The sequence below is a fragment of the Erinaceus europaeus genome, chromosome 7 (assembly GCF_950295315.1).
Source record: "Erinaceus europaeus chromosome 7, mEriEur2.1, whole genome shotgun sequence".
NCBI classification, from domain to species: domain Eukaryota; kingdom Metazoa; phylum Chordata; class Mammalia; order Eulipotyphla; family Erinaceidae; genus Erinaceus; species Erinaceus europaeus.
In genome coordinates, this window is record NC_080168.1 from 128,360,781 (window position 1) to 128,378,565 (window position 17,785).

General features: G+C 42.4%; 1 protein-coding gene across 3 annotated transcripts in view; it reads right to left on the reverse strand.

The window, feature by feature from the left end:
* USP44 (ubiquitin specific peptidase 44) overlaps positions 1 to 17,785 on the reverse strand; it is a 51,130-nt gene that overhangs the window by 25,927 nt on the left and 7,418 nt on the right. The window contains exon 1 of one of the 3 annotated variants that reach the window (XM_060195568.1): positions 3,597 to 3,660. The exons of the other annotated variants lie outside the window; for them this stretch is intronic. The gene's annotated coding sequence lies outside the window, so the exon portion shown is untranslated. Of the gene's footprint in view, positions 1 to 3,596; positions 3,661 to 17,785 lie in introns of those variants that run through there. 3 annotated transcript variants of the gene reach the window in all.

The following is a 17,785-nucleotide window of genomic DNA, read 5'->3' on the forward strand; positions in this document are numbered from 1 at the left end:
GATGGCCAATAGACACAGGAATGTTCAAACTCATTATCAGAAGTACAAATAAAGACAACAGTGAGATGCCATTTCACACCTGTGAGAATGCTATCTTGGAAAGCACAAGAAAAACAAGTGGTGAGGAGGACGTGGAGGGAAAAGGAGCCTTCTACACTACAGATGCAAACCGGCCTCATCCCTGTGGAGGACAGTTTGGAGAGTCCTCAGAATTCTGGACACAGTTCTACCTTATAATGTTACAAGCTCTCTCTTTCAGGGACCTACCCAAAGAACACAGAAACACCCATCCATGGTAGTCGGGCAGTAGCACAGCGGGTTAAGTCCACATGGCGCAAAGCACAAGGACCGGCATGAGGATCCCACTTCAGCCCCCAGCTCTCACCTGCAGGGGAGTCGCTTCACAAGCGGTGAAGCAGGTCTGCAGATATCTGTCTTCCCCTCCTCTCTCCATTTCTCTCTGTCCTATCCAACAACGACGACAACAATAATAACTACAACAATAAAACAACAAGGGCAACAAAAGGGAATGAAAATTAAGACAAGAAACACCCATACATAGAGATCTGTGTATATCTGTGTTCACAGTAGCACAATTTGTAATAGCTCCAACTTGGAAACAACCAAAATTCCCAACAACAGATGAGTGACTCAACTTATCTCCTTTGCTGCATCCTGGATTCCCTGAAGGAGTCATGTTAAGTGAGAATGCCCAGAAAAGTGCTGAGTGGACTGTTAGGGAACTGGAGTGTGAGTCTGGTTTCACCTCTTTGGATTTATCATTATTTTTTTTAATCTTAGAGATCCCTTTTAGATGCAAATACCCCGGGGAGAGGTCAAGCTGCTCTCCCTCATAGGCGGAAAGTAAGAAAAAAGAAGAGACAGAGAAAGCACAAGGTCAAAATGGGGCTGGGTGTGGTATACTGCAGCGAAGGACACTAGGACAATGGTGGAGAAAGACAAGACTTGGACAGGTGGTGGGACTGGAGTGTAGGAGATGAGAGGCTGTAGCCATGTGGCAACAATTGTCTTGCAAAGTATTATTTTCTCAACAAAATGATTTGGGAAAATAAATCCTTAGGAGTCATCCTTGATTTTTCTCTCCTTCCTTCCTACATCAGTCCCTCCCTGCTCCTGCAGGGGAAGTTTCAGGAACAGTGAAGTGGTGACGCAGGTCTCTCTCTCTCTCTCTGTCCCTCTCTAGCTTCCCCTTTCCCTCAATCCTCTATCTCTATCCAATTAATTAGTTAATTAATTAAATATATTTTTAAAAATAATAAAATTAAATAACATTTAAAATAAAAGAGAATTGAAGGGTTTTTCATACTTAAAAATCACATTAAAAACAGATAATTTGGCTAAGCATTTGTTTCTAGCAAGTTATTAGAAATTAGTAGTTCAACTTAAAATTTTTTTTTTTTAATATTTATTTTCCCTTTTGTTGCCCATGTTGTAGATATTGTTGTTCTTATTGATGTTGTCGTTGTTAGGACAAAGAGAAATGGAGAGTAGAGGGGACGACAGAGAGGGGGAGAAAGGGGGGAGAGAGGCTTGTGAAGCAACTCCCCTGCAGGTGGGGAGCCAGGGGCTTCACACCACGTGGGTTACCCTACCACCTGACTCCCAGTAGTTCAACTTTTTATAGTGATAAGGAGAATGCTATTTCTAAAATTTAAAGGGAGTTATACAAGTTACCACCTCTATCATTCACTGAACACTCAAAAGAAAAAAAAATGTAGAGGCAGGGGAGATAGTATAAAGGTTATGCAGACTCTCATGTCTGAGGGTCCAAGGTCCCAAGTTCAAGCCCCCACACCACCATAAGCCAGAGCTGAACACTGCAGAAATCATAATATATTTATTTGGGGATCAGGAGATGGCTCACTCAGTAGAATGCATACTGCCATATGTGAAACCCTAGGCCTGTGCCCCCAGCCACCACACAGAAGCACTATACACAGGGGAAGCTTCACTAGCAGTGGAGCAGGGATGTTTTAAATATGTATATAGTTGTATGTTATTTAATATGTTATCTATTCTGGGGTGCCTTGGAGAATGGGACATATTTTATTTTCCATTAATCCATATTTTCAACTTAAAAAAAATGAACATTTCACTTGTGTAGGTTTTAATTAGGTGAGATCATGTACCATTCTTTCATTGTTGTTTTACTAAAAGAAAAGAAAAAGTCTACCTAGATGATGGCAAGGTCCCTGAGGTTATTGAACAGCAAAATTCCATTGATCCAAAAAATGGTGACTGTGAAATGTTGACTGGATGCCATTACTGGAGAGGCACTGTAAACTGGGGAAAGGCATCACACTGTAAAATGGTTAGGAAATACACTCTAGAATCCAAACACCTGAGATTAACACTTGACTGTATTTACTGTGACCTGAACCAAGTATTCAGTTATATGCTGGCCTTTTTATCTGTTAAAAATAATCAATTTGTTAAGAAATTTATCTCTGTAAAGTACTTAGAAAAATTGCTGGGGAAGCAATTACAGAAGCCAGACCTTCTACCTGCTGCAACCCACAATGACCCTGGGTCCATGCTCCCAGAGGGATAGAGAATGGGAAAGCTATCAGGGGAGGGGGTGGGATATGGAGATTGGGTGGTGGGAATTGTGTGGAGTTGTACCCCTCCTACCCTATGGTTTTGTTAATTAATCCTTTCTTAAATAAAAAAAAAAAGGGGAAAAAAAAGACAAAAAAAAAAAAAAGAAAAATTGCTGAGTGGGATAAACAGCATAATGGCTATGCAAACAGACTCACATGCCTGAGGCTCCCAAGTCCCAGGTTCAATCCCTGCCTCCCCACCCCCACCATCATATGCCAGAGTTGAGCCACCATCATATGCCAGAGTTGAGCAGTGCTCTAGTGTTTCTCTCTCTCAAAAATAAAATAAATTAAAAAAAAATGCTGGCAGTAAGTAACACAGCACCCAGTCCAGAATAGCTTTCAGTAGCAGCAGCAGCATTAGTTATAGTGATAATAGTAACAATGATGCTAGTTTCCTTCTGCTTTATTACTTTTAGCCAGGGGTTCATTCTTCTGGGCCAAATGTATATTAAGAACAACTTAAAGTGTTGCTAACTGATAATTAAGATGTTAGCTAAGGACTAGGGTCTGACCTCTCCCAGGGGTATTTGCATTTTAAAAGGGGATCTCTCAAAGATTAAAACAACAACAAAAAAATAATAAATCCAAGGAGATGAAACCAGAATGGTAGGTAGAAAGACAGATCACGAGATTAATATTTTAGAGCAGGGGCGCAGTTGCCCTGTTTACGTAAGAAACTGGTGGAAGGCAGCAGAAGATGCAGGGAAGGACCGGGCCAGGCAGGGCGGGGAGCTCATATGAGCTGGAGAGCCGGGCCGCAGCCCCCAGAGCCCTCCAGCTTGCTCTAGTGCCCAGAGCCAAGGCTCAGATGTGGTTTCTAGGGCATCCCAAAGAGGCCTGTCACACAAAGATCTAAAGCTTGGAGGAAAAGGAAGGGGGACGGGAGTATTTTCTTGACACTTCTATTTCCCTCTACTGGGCTCAGAGCACTTCTTTTCATTGCTAACCCACTGCTGAGAAGCTGTGTATTACCTGTTTGGCTCCAGCAGATTGGTTATTTGAGTTTGGGTAGTATATTCACTTTACTTTCATTCCAAGTTCCACCTGGCAGCTATGAAATGCCTTTTAAAAAGGCATTTTTAAAAAGGCTACTCTTTAAAGAGTATTTTTAAAAGGCTACTCTACTTTTTAAAAAGGCTACTCTTTAAAGACAGATGAATTTATAAATATTCTAGAAGCTTCTTTATGTCATTCTTCACAGCTTAAAGACAAAAACCGGAATTTATAAAGAAAGCCATTCAAGCTGTGTGGTTTCTTCCCCTGCACCTCTCACCCTTCTCTCTTTGCCTCTCTGTCCCATTCTATCTGAAAAAGTAAAAAGATAAAAAAATAAAATAAAAAAGGGGCCAGGCGGTGGCACACCTGGTTAAGTGCACACACTACAGTGTGCAAGGACCCAGGTTCAAGCCCCTGGTCCCCACCTGCAGGGGGAAAGCTTCACGAGTGGTGAAGCAGGGCTGCAGGGGTCTCTCTCCATCTTTCCCTATCTCCCCCATAACTCTCAATTTTTCTGTCTCTATCTAATAAAAATAAAATAAAACAAAATAAAATATGGGAGTCAGGCGGTAGCACAGCGAGTTAAGCACACGTGGTGCAAAGTGCAAGGACCACCAGCTGAAGGATCCCGGTTTGAGTCCTCGGCTCCCCACCTGCAAGGGGGAGTCACTTCACAGGCGGTAAAGCAGGCCTGCAGGTATCTATCTTTTTCTCCCCCTCTCTGTCTTCCCCTCTTCTCATCATTTCTCTCTCTTATCCAACAACTACAACAATAGAAAATAAAATAAAACGAAGACACTGTATTATCATTCAAGTAGACAGTTTACAAATTTCACTCTCCCCTTCCATCTTTCCCACCTCATTATTCAACTTGTCTTTAGTGTTATTACTATAAATCTTAGTATACTCCTTTCCACTTCCAGAGTTCTCATTTTCATTATAGCAGCTTGAAGCAGAGCAGTACCCTCCAAATCAGTTTGTTCTCATCTTAACTATCCTGTCAAAGTAATATTCAGGTCTACTATGAAACTTAAAAACTGATACTTTGGTGGTGGGTATGGTGTGGAACTATATCCCCATAAATTTATAATCCACTATTAAGTCTCTAATAAAATGTCTTAATACACTTAAAAATGTCTTCTGATCTCCTTTGACTAAATTTTACAACTAGGACATTCTATTCTATGTTCTAGTAGTACACATGTGTGGACACACACACAGGTCTATAACAAAAATTCTGAATAATCCTTATTAGAATTCTATCTCATAAAATAATAAATAAATAAATAAATAAATAAATAGGGAGTCGGGCGGTAGCACAGTGAGTTAAGCACTGGCGGCGCAAAGTGCAAGGACCCAGGGAGTGGGGCGGCAGCGCAGCGGGTTAAGCGCAGGTGGCACAAAGCGCAAGGACCAGCGTAAGGATCCCAGTTTGAGCCCCTGGCTCCCCACCTGCAGGGGAGTCGCTTCACAGGCGGTGAAGCAGGTCTGCAGGTGTCTCTCTTTCTCTCCTTTTCTCTGCCTTCTCCTCCTCTCTCCATTTCTCTCTGTCCTATCCAACAACAGTGACATCGATAATAACTACAAAAATAAAACAAGGGCAACAAAAGGGAATAAATAAATAAATATAAAAATTTTTTTTAAAAAAGTGCAAGGGCCCGCATAGGATCCCGGTTCAAGCCCCTGGCTCCCCACCTGCAGGGCAGTTGCTTCACAGGCGGTGAAGCAGGTCTGCAGGTGTCTGTCTTTCTCTCCCCCTCTCTGTCTTCCCCTCCTCTCTCCATTTCTCTCTGTCCTATCCAACAACAACAATAATAACTACAATAATAAAACAATAAGGGTAACAAAAGGGAATAAATATTAAAAAAAGAAAAAGAAAAAGAAGTATATGAATAAAACCACTAGGGAGACTGCATAGTAGTCATGTAAGAACTTCTGTCTGAGTCACTGAAAGGGTCAATCCTTAGCACTACCATAAGCAATGTTGTGGTAGAAAACCCAAAAACATACATACAAAAAAGCAAAATTAAGGAGAAAATGCTGATCATAATTACTTCATAATGGCAGTTAGTCTAGCTTTCAAGATTTTAACTTATCTCCTTTAAACAAAACAAAACAAAATCTTGTGGTCTGGGAGGTGGAGCAGTGGATAAAGCACTGGACTCTCAAGCATGAGGTTCTGAGTTCAATGCTTTGCAGCACACGTACCAGAGAGATGCCTGGTTCTTTCTCTCTCCTATCTTTCTCATACATACATAAATAAATAAATAAATAAATAAATAAATAAAATCTTATATTGCTTCTGTGTCACATGTACTCTAGCCAAAAAAAGTAATTCCCAGTTAATTTCCTAACTTCATCATCATACTCCCATCTCCACCTTTAAAAGATATATACGTACGCCAAGGTGCACTTCCTTCATAAAACATTTCTATCTGGTTAAAAATAAAGGGCCCTGGGGTCAGGCGGTAGCATAGTGGGTTAAGTGCACATGGCGTGAAGTGTAAGGACTGGTGTGCAATGATACCCGGTTGGAGCCTCCAGATCCCCACCCACCTGCAGGGGGTCACTTCAAAGGAAGTGATGCAGGTCTGCAGGTGTCTATCTTTTTCTCCCCCTCTGTTTCCCCTCTTCTCTAGGTTTCTCTCTGTCCTATCCGACAGCAGTGACAACAATAATCATAACAATAAACAACAAGGGCAACAAAATGGGAAAAATGGCCTTCAGGAGCAGTGGATTCAAGTGCAGGCACCCAGCCCCAGCAATAACCCTGGAGGCAAAATAAATAAATTGTTGTTAAAATTTCGGGAGGCTCTTGCCGGGCGGGCTAGCTTCACGGCGGGTAACAGAGACGCGGAGACAGTGGCTGGGCAGGGAAGCTGTATTTCTTTATTCAGGAACAATGATTCATAAACTAAGACAAACTAATCACCAAACAGAACTCTGCTGTCTCTTTTTCTCTTACTCTGGAACTCAGGAACTCTCCAACTCTGGCACTCTGGAACTCTCGTACTGGGGAACCCTCTGAAACTCTGGCACTCTCGAACTCAGGAACCCTCTCCCGGGGTTCCTTGGGGCGGGGCCAAGCGGGCCGTGAAATTAGCAGGCCTGATCTAATTCTCTTGGTGGGGGAGAACTAGCACCCAATGTAAAGCATACAACAATAAATAATAAATGAATGGCCCAGGAGATGGCACAGTGTAGGAAGTATAGGATCCTTATGATCTCTAGCACTGCAAGCCAGAGTGATGCTAACTCAGACCCAAATCTTTATCTGTTGTATCACCTCCCTGGCAACAAATAAATCTGGAAGGGAGGAAGGAAGGAAATAAGGAAGGAGAGTGAGTGGACATAGCATAATGGTTATATAAAGAGACTATCATGGAAGTTAGGTTCAGAGTCCTAAGCCAGAGCTGATTAGTGGTCTGGTACAAAAAAAAAAAAAAAAAGCATAAAGAAAAGAATAGCCTTTCAGATGAAGTCTCAAGTTCAACCCCAGTATCACATGTGCCAGAGGGGTTCTCCTGCTCCCACCATATACTTCCCACCTCCCTTACTAGTAAATAAACTAAACCTTTATGTGCCTTGACATGCACATAGCCAAGATTCAAACATGGTATCACATGGGATGTACTACAACACTTTAGGAAGCTCTGGCACTATGGTATGTCTCCTTTTATGAAAATATTTGAATGAAAACAGTGGCCTGAGTTGTGTAATTACGCATTCATATGGTCCAGGCTTTACACACACAAAGTAACTAATAACAGCAACAGTAACATTCTTTAGTAACGTGCAACATAGTGATCTTTTCAGCTGATCACTCCTTTGCCACTTAAGTTTCTTTCTTTCTTTTTTTTTTTTTTTTTGTCTCCAGGATTGTCACCGGGGCTCAGTGCCTGTACCATGAATCCACTGCTCCTGGAGGCTATTTTGGATACGACAGAGAGAAATCAAGAAAGGAGGGGAAGACAGAGAAGGGGAGAGAAAGACAGATACCTGCAGGCCTGCTTCACCGCCTGTGAAGTGACCCTCCTGCAGGTGGGGAGCTAGGGGCTCAAACCGGGATCCTTGAGCCAGTCCTTGCAGTTCAGCCATGTGAACCCATGGTGCTACAGTCCGGCTCCCTTACCACTTCAAGTTTCTTACAAAGACACTTAGGAAACTACATTTAAGTTGTAAGATTTGGAAGTTTCTAAAGAGGTCAGGTACCAAAGATTAGTTCTATGAAATTAATCTGTATCTTCTAATCAAAGTAAGTAAAGTATAATTTTCAGATTAAAATTTTTTTTAAATTTTAGATAAATAGAGGAATCAGTAGGGGAGGAGGGATAGAGAGGGAGAGAGAAAATAAGACACCTACACAGCTGCTTCACCTCTGAGAAGCTTCTCCCCTACAGGTGGGGACTGGGGGGCTTGAACCTGAGTCCCTGAACATGATAAACATGTATGCTCAGCAGGAGTTGGGCGGTCGCACAGCGAGTTAAGCGCATGTGGCGCCAAGTGCAAGGACCGGCATAACGAATTCAGTTCGAGCCCCCAGCTCCCCACCTGCAGGGGAGTCGCTTCATAGGTGGTGAATCAGATCTGCAGGTGTCTGTCTTTCTCTCCCCCACTCTGTCTTCCCCTCCTCTCTACATTTCTTTCTGTCCTATCCAACAGTGACAACATCAATAACAACAATAGTAACTACAAGAACAATAAAAAACAAGGGCAACAGAACAGAATAAAAACCAAGGGCAACTATGTATATATATAGTATGCTCAGCGAGGTGTGCCACCACCCAGACCCCCCAGATTCTTAACTTTAAAGGACATGCTTCATTTGCAAGTTATCATGCAAGACAAAATTAGTCAAAACAGGGAGTCAGGTGGTAGCGCAGTGGGTTAAGTGCAGGTGGCTCAAAGCGGAAGGACCGGCACAAGGATCCCAGTTTGAGTCCCTGGCTCCCCACTTGCAGGGGAGTCGCTTCACAGGCAGTGAAGCAGGTCTGCAGGTGTCTGTCTTTCTCTCCCCTTCTCTGTCTTCCCCTTCCTCTCTCCATTTCTCTCTGTCCTATTCAACAATGACAACATCAATAACAACAATAATAACCACAACAATAAAACAAGGGCAACAAAAAGGAATAAATAAATAAATATTTTTTTAAAATTAGTCAAAACAGATTATTAAAAGTGTTGTCCCCACCTGCAGGGCAAAAGCTTTGCAAGTGGTGAAGCAGTGCTGTTGGAGTTTCTCTGTCCCTCCCCCTCTCTATCACCCTCTTGATTTCTGGCTGTCTCTATCCAATAAATGAAGGTGATTAAAAAAAAAAAGAAGGGTGGAGGGTAGATAGCATAATGGTTATGCAAACAGACTCTCATGCCTGAGGCTCCAAAGTCCCAGGCTCAATCCTCCGCACCACTATAAGCCAGAGCTGAACAATGCTCTGGTTAAAAAAATAAATAAACGGGATCCGGGCGGTGGCTCAGTGGGTTAAGCGCAGGTGGTGCAAAGCACAAGGACCGGCGTAAGGATCCCGGTTCGAGCCCCTGGCTCCCCACCTGGAGCGGAGTAGCTTCACAGGTGGTGAAGCAGGTCTGCAGGTGTCTGTCTTTCTCTCCCCCTCTCTGTCTTCCCCTCCTCTCTCCATTTCTCTCTGTCCTATCCAACAACGACAACAACAATAATAACTACAACAATAAAACAAACAAGGGCAACAAAAGGGAATAAATAAACAAATAAAAAACATTTTAAAAATAAATAAATAAAGCGTTGCAGTATGGAAATGGTTAATATATATATTCCTTAAAACAATTCAAACACTGTAGCTTTTTTCTTTTTTTTTTTTTTTTTGGCCTCCAGGGTTATCACTGGGACTCGGTGCCTGCACTATGAACCCACTGCTCCTGGAGGCCATTTTTCCCATTTTGTTGCCCTTGTTGTGGTAGCTATTGTTGTTATAGCTGTTGTTGTTGATGGATAGGACAGAGAGAAATTGAGGAGGGAAGACAGAGAGGGGGAGGGCCCAGCCCCCAAAACTTTGTATTTTAAGAGGCCAGGTGGCAGCACACCCACTGCAGCACAAGTTACCATGCTCAAGGACTCAGGTTCACGTGCCTGGGGACTACATGCAGGGGAAAGCTTCACTAGGGGTGAAATAGTGCTACAAGTGTCTTTCACTCCCTCTCCCCATCTCTATTTCTCTATCTCTATCTAAAAGAGAAAGGAAAAGGGGTCGGATGGTAGCGAAGCGGGTTAAGCGCATGTGGCACAAAGTGCAAGGACTGGCGCAAGGATCCCGGTTCGAGCCCCTGTCTCCCCACCTGCAGGGGGATCTCTTCACAAGCGGTGAAGCAGGTCTGCAGGTGTCTGTCTTTCTTTCCCCCACTCTGTATCCCCTCCTCTCTCGATTTTTCTCTGCCCTACCCAACAACATCAATGGCAACAATAACAATAATGACAACAAGGGCAACATAATGGGAAAAATGGCCTCCAGGAGCAGTGGATTCGTAGTGTAGGCACTGAGCCCCAGCAATAACACTGGGGACAAAAAAGAAAAAGAAAAGAAAGAAAGAAAAGAAGAGAAAGAAAGGAAGAAAGAAAGAAAAAAAAGAAGAGGAAAAAGGCCACTGGATGAATTCTTTGTGCAGGCATACAGCCCCAGTAATAATCCTGGTGGCAAAATATAAACAGATAGAAAAACCCAAGTAGACACTAAAATAGCATTATTCTGCTACGTTAAGACACTAAATAGCATTATTCTGCTACTAGGGAGTCCGGCAGTAGCCCAGCAGGTTAAGCACACATGGACTAAAGTAGAATTCCGGTTCAAGCCCCTGGCTCCCCACCTGCAGGGGGCTCGCTTCACAGGAGATGAAGTAGGTCTGCAGGTGTCTGTCTTTCTCTCCCCCTCTCCTCTCTTCCCCTCCTCTCCATTTTTCTCCATCTTATCCAGCAACAACAGCAATGACAATAATAAGAACAACAACAAGGGTAACAACAAGGGCAACAAAATGGGGAAAAATGGCCTCCAGGAGCAGTGGATTCATAGTGCAGGCACTGAGCCCCAGCAATAACGCTGGAGGCAAAAAAAAAAAAAAAAAAGAAGACCCCACTTGAAGACGACCTCCTCCCAGAATCTGTCCTCTCTAGACGCCTATCCCACCAGGGAAAGACAGAAAGAGGCTGGGGTTATGGATCCACCTGCCAACGCCCATGTTCAGTGGATAAACAATTATAGAAGTCAGAACTCCAACCTTCTGCTCCCCATAAAGAATATTAACACAGATCTTTTGTGGCGAGAATGGTGTTAATATATAAAAAAAAAAAGGAAGAAAGAAAAGAGGGTGGGGGAAAATAGGATAATGGCTATTGCAAAGAGACAAAGAGCCTCTCATGTCTGAGGCTCTATAGTTCCAGGTTCAATCCCCTGCACCACCATAAGCCAGAGCTGAGCAGTGCTCTGGTAAAAAAGAAAAAAAAAAAATGAACCACATCCCAGAAGGGGTAAAGTTTAGAGGAAGATGACTGGAGGGCTCTGAACTCTATAAGGACCCAGAGAGAGAAAGGGGGCAGGGGGAGACACTTGAAAGCAGTAGGTGTGACTTAGAGAGGAAGAGAAAGCAGGACCATAGGAAAAAGAAAAAGGCAAATATATATAGATACAGTTATAGAAATGATAGTCAACCCAGATCTGTGATCTTGGGAGAACTACTGCAGTTTCCAGTGGAAGGAAGGGGGACACAGAACCCTGGTGGTGGGAAAGATGTGAACTTATAACCCTGTTCTCTTATAATTTTGTAAATCAATATTAAATCACTAATACAATATTTAAAAAGAAAAAAGGTCCCACTTTTGCAGCCCAGAAGCTGACAGAGAGGTTGAAGTGATGGGCTTACAAACACACAATCCTAGCCCTCAGTCCCAGCACTGCACATGCTGGGATGCTGCTCTGGAACTCATTCTCTCTCCTCTGCCTCTCCCTCTCCCTCTAATAAATCAATCTTGGGTGGGGGGAGAAGAGTAGGTGGCTCACCTTACAGTGACCGTACCTTAAGTACCTTCTGCATGGTGGCATACCTTAAGTCACCATATAGAAGGTCTGGGATCTGAGCGCTGAGCCAGCATGGGAGGCCAGCAGGAAGGATGTGTGTGTCCTCAGTGGTGCAGTGCAGTGGTGCGGCAGTATCTTGACTCTCTCCCTTTTTATTGCTCTCATAATAATTTACTTATTTATTTATTCTACTTGATAGGACCGAGAGAAATTGAGGACAAAGGGAGATAAGACACCTGCAGCACTGCCTCACCACTCACGAAGCTTCCAACACTCCGGGTGGCGACTGGAGGCTTGAACAAGGGTTCTTGCACGCTGCAATACGTGTACTCAACCAGGTGCTCTCCCACCCAGTCACTCACTGTTGGTATTCTTCATAGTGGTTCGGTCCCCTTCCCCCCATCTCTAGTTGATTGTGGTTTAGTCCTGCTAGTTTGGTGGCCGCTTGTCCCCGCCCCAGGAAGGAACCCCGACAGAGTTCCGAGACTTCTTGGCGCCGCTGCCGCCGCCGCCGCCGCCGGGGAAGGAGGCAGGAGAGTTCTGTTTGGTGATTAGTTTGGGTTAGTTTATGAATCGTTGTTCCTGAATAAAGAAATACAGCTTCCCTGCCCAGCCGTGTGTCCTCGAGTCTCTGTTACCCGCCCGTGAAGCTAGCCCGGCCAGCTGGAGCCTCCGAAAATTAACAACTCATAATAAATAACTTTTTAAAAAACAAAGAAAAGGTCCTACTATTTTTTAAATGTTTATTTATTCCCTTTTGTTGCCCTTGTTTTAATTGCTGTAGTTATTATTATTATTATTGCTGTTGATGTTATTGTTGTTAGAACAGAGAGAAATGGAGAGAGGAGGGAAGACAGAGAGGGGGAGAGAAAAGGTCCCACTAAATTTTATAGGTCCATTTTGGCCAATTATACATTTAGACTTTGTATAATTATAATTTCTTCTAAGCACAGCTTTGGAATTATTATTATTACCAGACCACGATAGTAGTCTGGAATATGACACAGTGGATAAAGCACTGGATTCCCAATCACAAAGTCCCGAGTTTTATCCCCAGTAGTACATGTACCAGATGTCTGATCCTTTCTTTCTCTTTCTCACAAATAAATTAATTAATAATTTACAAAAAAACAACACCACAAGATAAAACCTAATTTCAATACAGTATTTTAAAAAATTTATTCGGTAGAGACAGAAATTGAGAGAGAAGGGGGAAATTAAGCTTGAGACAGACAGAGAAACACCTATAGCACTGCTTCACTGCTTGCAAAGCTTCTTCTCTGCAAGTGAGGGCTAGGTAGGGCCTTGAACCCAGGTTTGTTCAACCAGGTGAGCAACTACCCAGCGTTTTAAGAGTCTTCAAATTGTGACACAATATACACTTTTCTACTCTCATTTTTGGGTAAACATCTGATATATAGGTAATTTCTACTTCAATTAGAGAAAAAAGTAAGCACTGCTGGCATAAGTAGAATATTTGAATAGAATATGTCATAGTAATAATCACCCTTATATCACTAAAGAAAATCCCAGAGAACTCTCAGAAGGATGGACATTAAAGAGCATGCACCTACTGAGTCTTTTTTGATAACAAAAATAACAAAAAGTATCAAATAACCTAAACATGTTCTTAGGGCTTATAAGTAGGAAGACTGTGGTCTGGGAGGTAGTGCAATATGCCACACCCCACTCAAATCTAGAATGACGGGTCTGACAGGGTCAGCACCCCGGAAAGCTCTCTTCAAGGAAGGAGAATTCTGGGAGTGGGTCTTGGCATCCTGAGCAGATCTAAATTAGAAACTCTGATTATTGTTTTCATTATGTACATGGTAATGATGCCGTGTAATCGGGGATGAACAGTCCCTGTTCCCAGATTAGATACAGACGGACAGGAAATGAGGTGGACGAAGTTATGGGTCATCAAATACATAAAGTTTTAGGAAAAATTCTTAATAATACTTACCTCCTCTTATGAAATATGTTAAAACTCTACATAAAATACTATCTGTTAAGCCTATTACTCAGAAATACATCACCCCCGAAGTACGACATTTCTGTAAAACCGCAAGGCCATCTAATTAAGAAATGAGCTTTACTTTCTGTATTCAGATATTGTTTATGTAAGACTGAAGGATATATAAGTTCTCACTGGCTGAATAAAAATGGAGTTCAGATTCACCCTCCAACAGAGTGTGGTGTATTCTGTTCTCCTCCTGACCCACCCTGGTGGTCACCTTCAGAGTTCCCTGATCCTTCCTGCTGCTCCTCCGCCTGAGCGGTCCGTCGCAGCAATAGATCAAGCACTGGACTCTCAAGCTTGAGGTCCTGAATTCAATCCCTGGCAGCACATGTACCGGAGTGATACCCGATTCCTTCTCTTTTTTCTCCTATCTTTCTCATGAATAAATAAATAAAATCTTAAAAGAGAAGAAGAAGAAGGAGGAGGAGGAGGAGGAGGAGAAGGAGAAGGAGTAGAAGAGGAAGAAGAAGAAGAAGAAGAAGAGGAAGAAGAAGAAGAAGAAGAAGAAGAAGAAGAAGAAGAAGAAGAAGAGAGACCTACTATTTTCCAGAAACAGTAGATAGGCAATTATAGTGTCAATAGTATCTTTAAGTATTTAGGGCAAACTCTACCTTCTCCTGATGAGTTCTCAATTTTTCACTTATTTTATGAAACAACCTTAGTAACCTGTCCTCTTAGAAGCTGTCTGTAAATCTCCAAGAGTCAGGCATACAGCCCGGTACATACAGAGAGGTGTTCAGTATTTTTGAATGAACAAATTATTGAACACAAAAACACAATGCACTCTCAAACTTTCTCTCTGCTCCTTCTTAGCTATGCTATTATGCCTATAATGTGCCTTGGCTCATCTCCATGTCAATCACAATGTATTTCCTTTCCTTTATCCCCAGAAAGGCTTTGGTTGTTCTTCCTCTACACACACAGAATCTATAATTACCCTGATCTTACTTGAAATTCCCCATTAAACAATAAAGGATCCCTCTTCCTCCCCTGGGGCTTTCTCCTTATCTCTAACATACTTCTCCTCAACCACAGAGGTTGAATCTAGTTGATGTTCAAGAAAAAAAGTTCTTCAAAAATTTCAAATGCTTCTAGGCTATTTGATTTCCTCACTCACCTCTTTAAGTAACTTATTCCATGGCTATTTATCATCAGCATCACACCATAATACTCATCAAACTCGTACAGCTAACTTCGTAACAGCGGGGAAACATTTGCCAAAAACTGAGCATTCTACTAGGGGTCTAACAAATTGAGACCATATACTGTGTGTCAAAAGCTTAGACAGATTAAAATTTTTTTATTATCTGTATTTATTTATTGGATAGAGATAACCAGAAATCAAGAAGGAAGGGGGGGGGGAGTAGAGAGGTAGAGAGAGAGACACACTTGCAGCACTATTTGATCACTAGCAAAGCTTTCCTCTTGCAGGCAGGGGCCAGGGGCTCAAACCCAGGTGTGCTCAACCAGGTGCACCACCACCAGGCCCCCAAAGCTTAGGTTATTTATTATTCTAGCATATAAGCTTAGGTTATTTATTATTCTAGCATATTAATAACTGGCCTACCAAGTACATTCATGGATCATATATAGATCAGCTTCTTTTTATGACAAGTGAAACTCCATTAAAAATGAATAGGGGCTGTGCTTTGTTATTTGACAGGAGTACCATTCAGCTCTATTAGTGAGGACAGAACCTGGGACCTCTCCTAGGCAATTCCTGTGAGCGAAGGCTGTTATTATTGGGCTATCTCTCGGCCCTACCCCACCCCCGAGAATTCCTTTAAAAAGTTTTTGCAATGTCAGACAGTGCTGAGAAACATCAAGTCTACTCATAAAATAATCTTAATATTTTCCAGAAGGCAATTATTTGTGGAATCTTATATCTGAGTTACTTGTCACTAAGCTAAGCTTAATGACAAAACTATCCCCTATTTTTGAGTTCAGAGATTGGTTAGCTTTCTGAGTTGAACCTGTGACCCAGCCTCTTCTCCCTAATTTTCCTCAACCAGACAACTGACCACCCCAGATCATTTTGCACAATACTGAAAAAAATGAAAAAAAAAATTTCAAAACCCTTTTTCCTTCCTTTAAGAAACCAAAATAATGACTTTCTCTGTAACATTCAAAAAAAAAACCCAAACAATTAGATAAACATTTACAGGTGTTTTTGCTCCATATTAAAAGTTTGGTGCGGGGGATAAAAACAAAATATAACCACAGTCTACCCTCAATCAATAAACAGAAAATCTTATTTACCACCATGATTCCCGTGCATAGAAAAAGTGTTTGTAAAATATGTAACTTTAGGGAGTCCGGTGGTAGCGCAGTGGTTAAGCGCAGGTGGCACAAAGCACAAGGACTGACGTAAGGATCCAGGTTCAAGACCCACCCTCCCCACCTGCAGGGGAGTCGCTTCACAAGTGGTGAAGCTGGTCTGCAGGTGTCTTTTTCTCCCCCTTTCTATCTCCCCCTCCTTTCTCCATTTCTCTCTGTCCTATGCAACAACGACACCATCAACAACAACAACAATAATAACTACAACAATAAAAACAACAAGGGCAACAAAAAGGGAAAATGAATAAATATTAAATATATATATATAACTTTAGTTCTTTTTGTAGTAAAAAAGAAAATCTCTGATAAAATGAGGGCAAATTAGGTTGAAGTACGTTTCATACATATATATATATATATATAATTTATTTAATTAATTTTTTACTGAGAGTGCAGAGACCACCACAGGAAGTCTCCTGCCACTGTGGAGGGGGCTAAAACCTGGATCACTCACGTGGCAAAGCAGCGCACTATCCAAATGAACTAATTCACTGGTCCTATTTCACATATATTAACAAGCCAAGTCGTCAACAGCTTTTTTTTTAAATTTTAAATATTTCATAAAGTGTATCACTGCATATTATGTCAAGATCTGACTGACCAAGCATTTAAAAAATGTAAACAAGAAAGCTCTGGTATATTTACGTGGAATATTTCAAGCAAAACTTATAATGCAGAAGCAAAACTTCTATAGTGTACACATACAGTTACGAATACTAAAGTATCTCTAAATTAAAATATGGATAACCTACATTGATAAATACTGGATGGGGGGCAGTTGCGCACTGGATTAAGTGCACACAGTACAAATCACAAGGACCCTGGTTCAAGTCCCCGGTTCCCCACCTGCAGGGGGTTGCTTCACAAGCGGTGAAGCAGGTCTGCAAGGGTCTGTTGTCCTCTCCCCCTCCTCTCTCAATTTCTGTCTTATCCAACAATAACAACAGCTATAACAGTAACAATAACAAAATGGAAAAGATGGCCTCCAGAAGCCATGGATTCATAGTGCAGGCATTGAGCCCCTGATATAACCCTGGAGGCAAAAAAAAAAAAAAAAAAAAAAGCCGGATTGAAACATCTGCCCTTGTGTTGTTATGTGGAAAACTGAGAAATGCCATGCACGTACAAACTATCGTATTTACTGTGGACTGTATAACATTAATCCCCCAATAAAAAATATAAAAAAAGAAAACAGGATTCGGGGTCAGGTGGTGGCTCACCTGGAAAACCACAAGAACCATGCGCCCTACTTATCTAAATCAGTGTGTGTGTCTGTGTGCATTTGCGGGCGGTGGGGTGGGGCAAACGTGGAAAATGTCCTTTCAGCTGGCGAGAAATACATGGGAGACAGAAGCTCGGCGTCCCGAGCACGCGCGCTTCGCCATCGCAGAAGGTGAGCCCGGCCTCCCACAAGTCAGCCAGCAGCCGCACACACACGCACACGCACACACACACACACACTCTTACACACACACTCACACACACGCATTCACACACATGCACTCACACACACTCAAGACACACACACACACACGCACTCACACACACACACACACGCATTCACACACACGCATTCACACACACGCATTCACACACACGCATTCACACACACGCATTCACACACATGCACTCACACACACTCAAGACACACACACACACACGCACTCACACACACGCACACACGCATTCACACACACGCATTCACACACACGCATTCACACACACGCATTCACACACACGCATTCACACACACGCATTCACACACACTCAAG